The sequence below is a fragment of the Medicago sativa genome, chromosome 6 (assembly GCF_051527215.1).
Source record: "Medicago sativa cultivar Bolivia chromosome 6, Bolivia_mono, whole genome shotgun sequence".
NCBI lineage: Eukaryota > Viridiplantae > Streptophyta > Magnoliopsida > Fabales > Fabaceae > Medicago > Medicago sativa.
Genome location: NC_140754.1, coordinates 55,686,112 through 55,698,347, shown reverse-complemented (window position 1 = coordinate 55,698,347; position 12,236 = coordinate 55,686,112).

Here is a 12,236-nt window from a genome sequence, read left to right as displayed (position 1 = left end):
TAAGTCGTCAAGTCGTTATGAAGTCGTCAAGTTGTTATGACGTTATGTTGTCAAGATGTTAAGATGTTAAGAAGTTATTAGATGTTCATGATGTTTCTAAGATGTAAGATGTTGAGTCCATGCATACTCATTTAAAGCGACGAGGGCTCAAGCCCTAGAGCCTTGTGCTCAAAAGTGACGAGGGCTCAAGCCCTGGGAGCCTATTTATGCTCAATAGCGACGAGCGCTTATGCCCTAGAATGGTACCACATGCATTTGCATTGTCAAGACGTTTTAAGATGAAAGAGTTGCATAGTCGAGTCAAGTCGTTAAGTTGTGATATTTGATGAAGTATCTAATGATGAATTATGATTAAGATGATAGATGATGTTATGATTATGATGATATATGATGTTATGATTAAGATGATATATGATGTTATAATTATGATGATATATGAGGTTATGATATACGATGATATATGATGTTATGATTAAGATGATATATGATGTTTATGTTTATGATTAAGATGATATGTGATGTTTATGATTATTATGATGATGATATATGATGATGCTTATGACTAATGTTTGATGATATATGAAGATGTTCATGATTATTATGTCGATGATATGTGATGATGTTTGTGTATTATTGATGACATGTGATGATGTTTATGACTAATGTAGGGAGAGTAATGATTCTAGTTAATGAAGTTTAAGATGTTAGATATAATTGTTGAATTATATGCTTAATATTATTGTTTTGACATTGTTTTCTATTTCTTACGTATTGTTTTATGAGATTTTTAATGAAGTTGTTGGATTGAACTGATTACGATGTTTTAGACTATTTATGAGACTTTTATGATGAGGCTTATGTGCCAAAGACTATTTTTGGATGTTGAATAATTCCGCTTCAAGATATTAAGTACTTTGTTGATTGAATTTTTGAAGGATAAATTATTATTTATTCATTTATGATTTTTATGAAATGTGACATTTCGTTTACGATAAATTACTCTGATTTTATTAAGAAATTTTTATGTTGGGAAAACTGGGTGTTACAATTGGTATCAGAGCAGGTCGGTCCGTCCGGCCGAGTAGATGAGTCGTTGTGTCGCGTCGTCATGTTTTCTAGTTAGTAGTTATGTTTTATTATGTGATCATGTCTAACTGACTAACTTTGTCGTGATTTTTGTGTATTGTTTGAAGTTCTATTTTGACATATATGGTTTAAGATGCTGAAGCCAAATTAAATTCATTTTCTCTTATGCTCTGAATTTCGAGGACGAAATTCTTTTAAGTTGGGGAGAGTTGTAACGCCCACTTTGATATTTAATTATTCTTATTAAGTTAGAGTCTATTTATGTGATTTATTTTAAATATGTATGGTGTTGGTATTTTATTAAGTGGATTTATTCTATTATTTATTAGAATATGAGAATTATTAGAGTAAGTAGATTTGAGGGTTAGAATAGAAAGAAGAAAGAGTTATTGGGCCTAAACAGATTTAGGAAGAGTATTTAGTATTATAAATAAGGAAGCTTGGGTTAGAAAGAGTTTTTACGTTAAACCGCTTTTTGGAAAAGAGAAGAACAAGGAGAGAAGAGAAGAGAAGAAAAAGAGAAGAGAGAAGAGGCTGCATCGATTGTTAAGGTAAGGGTGAGACTCGCATTCAATACTATTATGTGTATGATTATAATGATTAGATTTAACGAGTTGTAGGATGAGTTTGTGAGGATTGAGGAATTAGGGTTTTAAGTGAAGAATTGAGGATTAACCGATGAAAAGTTGTTAGATTGATGTAGAAACTGTGTACAGACCTTAGATAATCCATAGGATGATTATTGGATGTAGTTTTGAGGTTAGAACCATGGAATTGGATGAGATGTCAGTGAGTTTAAGAATTAGGGTTTAAGAATTGTAATAGGCTGAGAACCCTTTGAATTTGCATACAGTAGGTTGATGAATAATTAGTGTTCTAATGATAGGGTAATGATTAGAGTCAAGTTTGGAGAGTATTGGATCGAAAACGGAGTCGAAAAGATTTCCCCAAGGCGAAATCGCAGCTGAACTGCGATTTTGCTATCTGTGTGCAAAATGCGTTTTTATTGTCTCAGTTTGACAAGTCCTAGTTCCGAACTGGGTTTAGGTGTAAACATAAAAGTTGTAGGTATAGATGTTAGTTTTCTAATCCCGTTGGTCTGGTGTTAAAATGATTTATAGAACTTGAGTTATGGTCAAATTACTGCACGTAGGTCACAGTGAATTTTTATGGACTTTCTGCACAACTTTTCCTAAATTAAAACGAAAACTGGTATTGATCAGTACTGAATTGGCCTTGGGTGTAAACATGAAAATTTTAGATAATTATGTTAGCTTTCCAGTGGCTTTGGTTTGACGTGAAAATGACTTTTAGTTTCTGAGTTATGATGAAAATACTCCAAGGAGGTCTTAGCGAAATTGTACGGTGACAACATTCTCTGTGTCATGTTTTTGCGTCTGTTTCACAAGTTTCTGTTCTGAATTAGTCTTTGGTATAAACATGAAAGTTGTTGATAATTGTGATATCTTTGCAGTAGCTTTGGTTTTGCATGAAAATATGTTGTGGATAATTTATTATGTTTTTACAAAGATGCATGATGAATTGTTGATGTTTAAATACGATGTTATATGATGAATTGTTGATGTTTAAATACGATGCTATATGACGTTGTTTATGATTGATGAATATGAAATAATGATGTGAAGTCGTTGTCGTTGTCGTTACCACAGTTGTAAGTTGTAAGTTGTTTGTCGATGTCGTTGAAGTTGTTAAGTCGTCAAGTCGTTATGAAGTCGTCAAGTTGTTATGACGTTATGTTGTCAAGATGTTAAGATGTTAAGAAGTTATTAGATGTTCATGATGTTTCTAAGATGTAAGATGTTGAGTCCATGCATACTCATTTAAAGCGACGAGGGCTCAAGCCCTAGAGCCTTGTGCTCAAAAGTGACGAGGGCTCAAGCCCTGGGAGCCTATTTATGCTCAATAGCGACGAGCGCTTATGCCCTAGAATGGTACCACATGCATTTGCATTGTCAAGACGTTTTAAGATGAAAGAGTTGCATAGTCGAGTCAAGATGATTTAAGACGAAAGAGTTGCATAGTCGAGTCAAGTCGTTAAGTTGTGATATTTGATGAAGTATCTAATGATGAATTATGATTAAGATGATAGATGATGTTATGATTATGATGATATATGATGTTATGATTAAGATGATATATGATGTTATAATTATGATGATATATGAGGTTATGATATACGATGATATATGATGTTATGATTAAGATGATATATGATGTTTATGTTTATGATTAAGATGATATGTGATGTTTATGATTATTATGATGATGATATATGATGATGCTTATGACTAATGTTTGATGATATATGAAGATGTTCATGATTATTATGTCGATGATATGTGATGATGTTTGTGTATTATTGATGACATGTGATGATGTTTATGACTAATGTAGGGAGAGTAATGATTCTAGTTAATGAAGTTTAAGATGTTAGATATAATTGTTGAATTATATGCTTAATATTATTGTTTTGACATTGTTTTCTATTTCTTACGTATTGTTTTATGAGATTTTTAATGAAGTTGTTGGATTGAACTGATTACGATGTTTTAGACTATTTATGAGACTTTTATGATGAGGCTTATGTGCCAAAGACTATTTTTGGATGTTGAATAATTCCGCTTCAAGATATTAAGTACTTTGTTGATTGAATTTTTGAAGGATAAATTATTATTTATTCATTTATGATTTTTATGAAATGTGACATTTCGTTTACGATAAATTACTCTGATTTTATTAAGAAATTTTTATGTTGGGAAAACTGGGTGTTACAATTGGTATCAGAGCAGGTCGGTCCGTCCGGCCGAGTAGATGAGTCGTTGTGTCGCGTCGTCATGTTTTCTAGTTAGTAGTTATGTTTTATTATGTGATCATGTCTAACTGACTAACTTTGTCGTGATTTTTGTGTATTGTTTGAAGTTCTATTTTGACATATATGGTTTAAGATGCTGAAGCCAAATTAAATTCATTTTCTCTTATGCTCTGAATTTCGAGGACGAAATTCTTTTAAGTTGGGGAGAGTTGTAACGCCCACTTTGATATTTAATTATTCTTATTAAGTTAGAGTCTATTTATGTGATTTATTTTAAATATGTATGGTGTTGGTATTTTATTAAGTGGATTTATTCTATTATTTATTAGAATATGAGAATTATTAGAGTAAGTAGATTTGAGGGTTAGAATAGAAAGAAGAAAGAGTTATTGGGCCTAAACAGATTTAGGAAGAGTATTTAGTATTATAAATAAGGAAGCTTGGGTTAGAAAGAGTTTTTACGTTAAACCGCTTTTTGGAAAAGAGAAGAACAAGGAGAGAAGAGAAGAGAAGAAAAAGAGAAGAGAGAAGAGGCTGCATCGATTGTTAAGGTAAGGGTGAGACTCGCATTCAATACTATTATGTGTATGATTATAATGATTAGATTTAACGAGTTGTAGGATGAGTTTGTGAGGATTGAGGAATTAGGGTTTTAAGTGAAGAATTGAGGATTAACCGATGAAAAGTTGTTAGATTGATGTAGAAACTGTGTACAGACCTTAGATAATCCATAGGATGATTATTGGATGTAGTTTTGAGGTTAGAACCATGGAATTGGATGAGATGTCAGTGAGTTTAAGAATTAGGGTTTAAGAATTGTAATAGGCTGAGAACCCTTTGAATTTGCATACAGTAGGTTGATGAATAATTAGTGTTCTAATGATAGGGTAATGATTAGAGTCAAGTTTGGAGAGTATTGGATCGAAAACGGAGTCGAAAAGATTTCCCCAAGGCGAAATCGCAGCTGAACTGCGATTTTGCTATCTGTGTGCAAAATGCGTTTTTATTGTCTCAGTTTGACAAGTCCTAGTTCCGAACTGGGTTTAGGTGTAAACATAAAAGTTGTAGGTATAGATGTTAGTTTTCTAATCCCGTTGGTCTGGTGTTAAAATGATTTATAGAACTTGAGTTATGGTCAAATTACTACACGTAGGTCACAGTGAATTTTTATGGACTTTCTGCACAACTTTTCCTAAATTAAAACGAAAACTGGTATTGATCAGTACTGAATTGGCCTTGGGTGTAAACATGAAAATTTTAGATAATTATGTTAGCTTTCCAGTGGCTTTGGTTTGACGTGAAAATGACTTTTAGTTTCTGAGTTATGATGAAAATACTCCAAGGAGGTCTTAGCGAAATTGTACGGTGACAACATTCTCTGTGTCATGTTTTTGCGTCTGTTTCACAAGTTTCTGTTCTGAATTAGTCTTTGGTATAAACATGAAAGTTGTTGATAATTGTGATATCTTTGCAGTAGCTTTGGTTTTGCATGAAAATATGTTGTGGATAATTTATTATGTTTTTACAAAGATGCATGATGAATTGTTGATGTTTAAATACGATGTTATATGATGAATTGTTGATGTTTAAATACGATGCTATATGACGTTGTTTATGATTGATGAATATGAAATAATGATGTGAAGTCGTTGTCGTTGTCGTTACCACAGTTGTAAGTTGTAAGTTGTTTGTCGATGTCGTTGAAGTTGTTAAGTCGTCAAGTCGTTATGAAGTCGTCAAGTTGTTATGACGTTATGTTGTCAAGATGTTAAGATGTTAAGAAGTTATTAGATGTTCATGATGTTTCTAAGATGTAAGATGTTGAGTCCATGCATACTCATTTAAAGCGACGAGGGCTCAAGCCCTAGAGCCTTGTGCTCAAAAGTGACGAGGGCTCAAGCCCTGGGAGCCTATTTATGCTCAATAGCGACGAGCGCTTATGCCCTAGAATGGTACCACATGCATTTGCATTGTCAAGACGTTTTAAGATGAAAGAGTTGCATAGTCGAGTCAAGATGATTTAAGACGAAAGAGTTGCATAGTCGAGTCAAGTCGTTAAGTTGTGATATTTGATGAAGTATCTAATGATGAATTATGATTAAGATGATAGATGATGTTATGATTATGATGATATATGATGTTATGATTAAGATGATATATGATGTTATAATTATGATGATATATGAGGTTATGATATACGATGATATATGATGTTATGATTAAGATGATATATGATGTTTATGTTTATGATTAAGATGATATGTGATGTTTATGATTATTATGATGATGATATATGATGATGCTTATGACTAATGTTTGATGATATATGAAGATGTTCATGATTATTATGTCGATGATATGTGATGATGTTTGTGTATTATTGATGACATGTGATGATGTTTATGACTAATGTAGGGAGAGTAATGATTCTAGTTAATGAAGTTTAAGATGTTAGATATAATTGTTGAATTATATGCTTAATATTATTGTTTTGACATTGTTTTCTATTTCTTACGTATTGTTTTATGAGATTTTTAATGAAGTTGTTGGATTGAACTGATTACGATGTTTTAGACTATTTATGAGACTTTTATGATGAGGCTTATGTGCCAAAGACTATTTTTGGATGTTGAATAATTCCGCTTCAAGATATTAAGTACTTTGTTGATTGAATTTTTGAAGGATAAATTATTATTTATTCATTTATGATTTTTATGAAATGTGACATTTCGTTTACGATAAATTACTCTGATTTTATTAAGAAATTTTTATGTTGGGAAAACTGGGTGTTACAATTGGTATCAGAGCAGGTCGGTCCGTCCGGCCGAGTAGATGAGTCGTTGTGTCGCGTCGTCATGTTTTCTAGTTAGTAGTTATGTTTTATTATGTGATCATGTCTAACTGACTAACTTTGTCGTGATTTTTGTGTATTGTTTGAAGTTCTATTTTGACATATATGGTTTAAGATGCTGAAGCCAAATTAAATTCATTTTCTCTTATGCTCTGAATTTCGAGGACGAAATTCTTTTAAGTTGGGGAGAGTTGTAACGCCCACTTTGATATTTAATTATTCTTATTAAGTTAGAGTCTATTTATGTGATTTATTTTAAATATGTATGCTGTTGGTATTTTATTAAGTGGATTTATTCTATTATTTATTAGAATATGAGAATTATTAGAGTAAGTAGATTTGAGGGTTAGAATAGAAAGAAGAAAGAGTTATTGGGCCTAAACAGATTTAGGAAGAGTATTTAGTATTATAAATAAGGAAGCTTGGGTTAGAAAGAGTTTTTACGTTAAACCGCTTTTTGGAAAAGAGAAGAACAAGGAGAGAAGAGAAGAGAAGAAAAAGAGAAGAGAGAAGAGGCTGCATCGATTGTTAAGGTAAGGGTGAGACTAGCATTCAATACTATTATGTGTATGATTATAATGATTAGATTTAACGAGTTGTAGGATGAGTTTGTGAGGATTGAGGAATTAGGGTTTTAAGTGAAGAATTGAGGATTAACCGATGAAAAGTTGTTAGATTGATGTAGAAACTGTGTACAGACCTTAGATAATCCATAGGATGATTATTGGATGTAGTTTTGAGGTTAGAACCATGGAATTGGATGAGATGTCAGTGAGTTTAAGAATTAGGGTTTAAGAATTGTAATAGGCTGAGAACCCTTTGAATTTGCATACAGTAGGTTGATGAATAATTAGTGTTCTAATGATAGGGTAATGATTAGAGTCAAGTTTGGAGAGTATTGGATCGAAAACGGAGTCGAAAAGATTTCCCCAAGGCGAAATCGCAGCTGAACTGCGATTTTGCTATCTGTGTGCAAAATGCGTTTTTATTGTCTCAGTTTGACAAGTCCTAGTTCCGAACTGGGTTTAGGTGTAAACATAAAAGTTGTAGGTATAGATGTTAGTTTTCTAATCCCGTTGGTCTGGTGTTAAAATGATTTATAGAACTTGAGTTATGGTCAAATTACTGCACGTAGGTCACAGTGAATTTTTATGGACTTTCTGCACAACTTTTCCTAAATTAAAACGAAAACTGGTATTGATCAGTACTGAATTGGCCTTGGGTGTAAACATGAAAATTTTAGATAATTATGTTAGCTTTCCAGTGGCTTTGGTTTGACGTGAAAATGACTTTTAGTTTCTGAGTTATGATGAAAATACTCCAAGGAGGTCTTAGCGAAATTGTACGGTGACAACATTCTCTGTGTCATGTTTTTGCGTCTGTTTCACAAGTTTCTGTTCTGAATTAGTCTTTGGTATAAACATGAAAGTTGTTGATAATTGTGATATCTTTGCAGTAGCTTTGGTTTTGCTTGAAAATATGTTGTGGATAATTTATTATGTTTTTACAAAGATGCATGATGAATTGTTGATGTTTAAATACGATGTTATATGATGAATTGTTGATGTTTAAATACGATGCTATATGACGTTGTTTATGATTGATGAATATGAAATAATGATGTGAAGTCGTTGTCGTTGTCGTTACCACAGTTGTAAGTTGTAAGTTGTTTGTCGATGTCGTTGAAGTTGTTAAGTCGTCAAGTCGTTATGAAGTCGTCAAGTTGTTATGACGTTATGTTGTCAAGATGTTAAGATGTTAAGAAGTTATTAGATGTTCATGATGTTTCTAAGATGTAAGATGTTGAGTCCATGCATACTCATTTAAAGCGACGAGGGCTCAAGCCCTAGAGCCTTGTGCTCAAAAGTGACGAGGGCTCAAGCCCTGGGAGCCTATTTATGCTCAATAGCGACGAGCGCTTATGCCCTAGAATGGTACCACATGCATTTGCATTGTCAAGACGTTTTAAGATGAAAGAGTTGCATAGTCGAGTCAAGATGATTTAAGACGAAAGAGTTGCATAGTCGAGTCAAGTCGTTAAGTTGTGATATTTGATGAAGTATCTAATGATGAATTATGATTAAGATGATAGATGATGTTATGATTATGATGATATATGATGTTATGATTAAGATGATATATGATGTTATAATTATGATGATATACGAGGTTATGATATACGATGATATATGATGTTATGATTACGATGATATATGATGTTTATGTTTATGATTAAGATGATATGTGATGTTTATGATTATTATGATGATGATATATGATGATGCTTATGACTAATGTTTGATGATATATGAAGATGTTCATGATTATTATGTCGATGATATGTGATGATGTTTGTGTATTATTGATGACATGTGATGATGTTTATGACTAATGTAGGGAGAGTAATGATTCTAGTTAATGAAGTTTAAGATGTTAGATATAATTGTTGAATTATATGCTTAATATTATTGTTTTGACATTGTTTTCTATTTCTTACGTATTGTTATATGAGATTTTTAATGAAGTTGTTGGATTGAACTGATTACGATGTTTTAGACTATTTATGAGACTTTTATGATGAGGCTTATGTGCCAAAGACTATTTTTGGATGTTGAATAATTCCGCTTCAAGATATTAAGTACTTTGTTGATTGAATTTTTGAAGGATAAATTATTATTTATTCATTTATGATTTTTATGAAATGTGACATTTCGTTTACGATAAATTACTCTGATTTTATTAAGAAATTTTTATGTTGGGAAAACTGGGTGTTACAGTTGGTATCAGAGCAGGTCGGTCCGTCCGGCCGAGTAGATGAGTCATTGTGTCGCGTCGTCATGTTTTCTAGTTAGTAGTTATGTTTTATTATGTGATCATGTCTAACTGACTAACTTTGTCGTGATTTTTGTGTATTGTTTGAAGTTCTATTTTGACATATATGGTTTAAGATGCTGAAGCCAAATTAAATTCATTTTCTCTTATGCTCAGAATTACGAGGACGAAATTCTTTTAAGTTGGGGAGAGTTGTAACGCCCACTTTGATATTTAATTATTTTTATTAAGTTAGAGTCTATTTATGTGATTTATTTTAAATATGTATGGTGTTGGTATTTTATTAAGTGGATTTATTCTATTATTTATTAGAATATGAGAATTATTAGAGTATGTAGATTTGGGGGTTAGAATAGAAAGAAGAAAGAGTTATTGGGCCTAAACAGATTTAGGAAGAGTATTTAGTATTATAAATAAGGAAGCTTGAGTTAGAAAGAGTTTTTACGTTAAACCGCTTTTTGGAAAAGAGAAGAACAAGGAGAGAAGAGAAGAGAAGACAAAGAGAAGAGAGAAGAGGCTGCATCGATTGTTAAGGTAAGGGTGAGACTAGCATTCAATACTATTATGTGTATGATTATAATGATTAGATTTAACGAGTTGTAGGATGAGTTTGTGAGGATTGAGGAATTAGGGTTTTAAGTGAAGAATTGAGGATTAACCGATGAAAAGTTGTTAGATTGATGTAGAAACTGTGTACAGACCTTAGATAATCCATAGGATGATTATTGGATGTAGTTTTGAGGTTAGAACCATGGAATTGGATGAGATGTCAGTGAGTTTAAGAATTAGGGTTTAAGAATTGTAATAGGCTGAGAACCCTTTGAATTTGCATACAGTAGGTTGATGAATAATTAGTGTTCTAATGATAGGGTAATGATTAGAGTCAAGTTTGGAGAGTATTGGATCGAAAACGGAGTCGAAAAGATTTCCCCAAGGCGAAATCGCAGCTGAACTGCGATTTTGCTATCTGTGTGCAAAACGCGTTTTTATTGTCTCAGTTTGACAAGTCCTAGTTCCGAACTGGGTTTAGGTGTAAACATAAAAGTTGTAGGTATAGATGTTAGTTTTCTAATCCCGTTGGTCTGGTGTTAAAATGATTTATAGAACTTGAGTTATGGTCAAATTACTGCACGTAGGTCACAGTGAATTTTTATGGACTTTCTGCACAACTTTTCCTAAATTAAAACGAAAACTGGTATTGATCAGTACTGAATTGGCCTTGGGTGTAAACATGAAAATTTTAGATAATTATGTTAGCTTTCCAGTGGCTTTGGTTTGACGTGAAAATGACTTTTAGTTTCTGAGTTATGATGAAAATACTCCAAGGAGGTCTTAGCGAAATTGTACGGTGACAACATTCTCTGTGTCATGTTTTTGCGTCTGTTTCACAAGTTTCTGTTCTGAATTAGTCTTTGGTATAAACATGAAAGTTGTTGATAATTGTGATATATTTGCAGTAGCTTTGGTTTTGCATGAAAATATGTTGTGGATAATTTATTATGTTTTTACAAAGATACATGATGAATTGTTGATGTTTAAATACGATGTTATATGATGAATTGTTGATGTTTAAATACGATGCTATATGACGTTGTTTATGATTGATGAATATGAAATAATGATGTGAAGTCGTTGTCGTTGTCGTTACCACAGTTGTAAGTTGTAAGTTGTTTGTCGATGTCGTTGAAGTTGTTAAGTCGTCAAGTCGTTATGAAGTCGTCAAGTTGTTATGACGTTATGTTGTCAAGATGTTAAGATGTTAAGAAGTTATTAGATGTTCATGATGTTTCTAAGATGTAAGATGTTGAGTCCATGCATACTCATTTAAAGCGACGAGGGCTCAAGCCCTAGAGCCTTGTGCTCAAAAGTGACGAGGGCTCAAGCCCTGGGAGCCTATTTATGCTCAATAGCGACGAGCGCTTATGCCCTAGAATGGTACCACATGCATTTGCATTGTCAAGACGTTTTAAGATGAAAGAGTTGCATAGTCGAGTCAAGATGATTTAAGACGAAAGAGTTGCATAGTCGAGTCAAGTCGTTAAGTTGTGATATTTGATGAAGTATCAAATGATGAATTATGATTAAGATGATAGATGATGTTATGATTATGATGATATATGATGTTATGATTAAGATGATATATGATGTTATAATTATGATGATATATGAGGTTATGATATACGATGATATATGATGTTATGATTACGATGATATATGATGTTTATGTTTATGATTAAGATGATATGTGATGTTTATGATTATTATGATGATGATATATGATGATGCTTATGACTAATGTTTGATGATATATGAAGATGTTCATGATTATTATGTCGATGATATGTGATGATGTTTGTGTATTATTGATGTCATGTGATGATGTTTATGACTAATGTAGGGAGAGTAATGATTCTAGTTAATGAAGTTTAAGATGTTAGATATAATTGTTGAATTATATGCTTAATATTATTGTTTTGACATTGTTTTCTATTTCTTACGTATTGTTATATGAGATTTTTAATGAAGTTGTTGGATTGAACTGATTACGATGTTTTAGACTATTTATGAGACTTTTATGATGAGGCTTATGTGCCAAAGACTATTTTTGGATGTTGAATAATTCCGCTTCAAGAT